Below are 1703 nucleotides of genomic sequence, written 5' to 3' on the forward strand. Positions count from 1 at the left end.
TATAGAAGTTTACAAGTTAAATTATTTAAAATTTAAAGGAGGCCTAAGTTGTTGTGGTAAAGTTTGTAGCCAGCAGGTTGAAGAGAAAATTTCTGGGTTAAATGCCTTCCAATAATGACGTTGATCCAATAGGCTACATCAGTAAATTACTTGTTTTGAATATCATTGATGCTGGAAATTTGAAATAAATGTTGGAAATGTCACCAGAGGAGAGGGAAGCACAGTTAATGCTCCAGTTATATCTATAGCTGTATTTTAAAATTCAGATTGCTTAATGTCATTTCCTATACACGAAGTGCAAGGAGAATGAGATAACTGTTACTACAGATCTGATGCAGCACAAAAAATCCACAAAAGATAACACAATAATATTAAAAGAAAAAAAATACATAAGATACCTTGTATCTTTATCATTGTTTGTACAGTATGTCCATAAAGTGACACTAGGCTGTACATAAGATGACTGATGGGAAATAGTAAAGTAGTGGTGGAGGTGTTGATCAACCTTGCTGGTTGTGGAAGTGTCTTTTTGAGTCTGTAGGTCCTGCGTGGATGCTGTGTAGCCTCCTCCCTGATGCGAGTGGGACAAACAGTCCACGAGCAGAGTTTGTGGAATCTTTCATGATATTACTGGCCCTTTTCCAGCACCTTTCTGTGTGTATGTCCTTGATGGCGGGTTGGCTGGTGCTAGTGATGCGTTGGGCAGTTCTGCATACCCATTGTAGAGCCTACCCGTCTGATGCAGTGCATTTTCCGTACCAAGCAGTATCTGTGGTTCTGGTGTGGGTCCGCACTGTAACCATTAATTGAATGTGACAGTACTGGCCTATATTTTGGGTCAGAGACTGATTGAGAGTTGTTGAGTGAATAAGAGACTATATTTGGTCATTACAAATGAAGCTGATGTAAATATCTTTGTTGGAAAGCATTATTATTTCTTGCAGGTTTATGAGGACAAAGTATTGTGTTTAGTTTTCCTTAAAGGGGGACGATGTATATCACACGTGTACATAATAAAGAACTTCAATTCCCAGTGGGCAATGTGAACCAAAAGTGACAACAGGAGTTGCATGCTGGCCAGCTTATCTAACATTGTTATGGTGAATATTCATGATCCAGACTAGGTTTTCATGCGAGTCCAGTATCACGGTTGCTGTTATTAAATTGCAGGCTAATCAGAATCGAGTTTGTGTTATTAAAATGTTTTTTTGTGGCTTTAGTACATGCAATACATAGAAAAATTACTGTTACAATAGGAAATATAAAAAAAAGGTCATGCAAAGAGAGGGGAATATTGTGTTCATGGAACATTCTGAAATCTGTTGGCAGAAACTGTTCCTAAAATGTTGAGTGTGTCTCTTCAGGCTCTTAAGAACTTGTACTTAAATTTAAAATTAAATTTCTTGAATTTAAGTTCCCTGTACCATGAAGAGATTCAAACTGTTGTTACTATATCAACAGTGCAGATCTCCACTGTCTAGTTCAGTAACTTAACCAGGAAGCAATCATTTCAGTATTCAAGTTCCTCCCTCAAACAGCAGGGAAAACATGATGTAAATTTCACTTTTTCCAAGTATGCAGATGCTGTGGATCAGAAGGTTTCCCTTGGTGTTGCAGCACAGTAAAAATGTTTTCCCTGAAAAGGTAAGTTCCTTCCCATTCAGGAAGCTGCCTTCAGAAAAGTATCCCCCAGTATTTAGTGA

The sequence above is a fragment of the Hypanus sabinus genome, chromosome 29 (genome assembly GCF_030144855.1).
Source record: "Hypanus sabinus isolate sHypSab1 chromosome 29, sHypSab1.hap1, whole genome shotgun sequence".
Taxonomy (NCBI): Eukaryota; Metazoa; Chordata; class Chondrichthyes; order Myliobatiformes; family Dasyatidae; genus Hypanus; species Hypanus sabinus.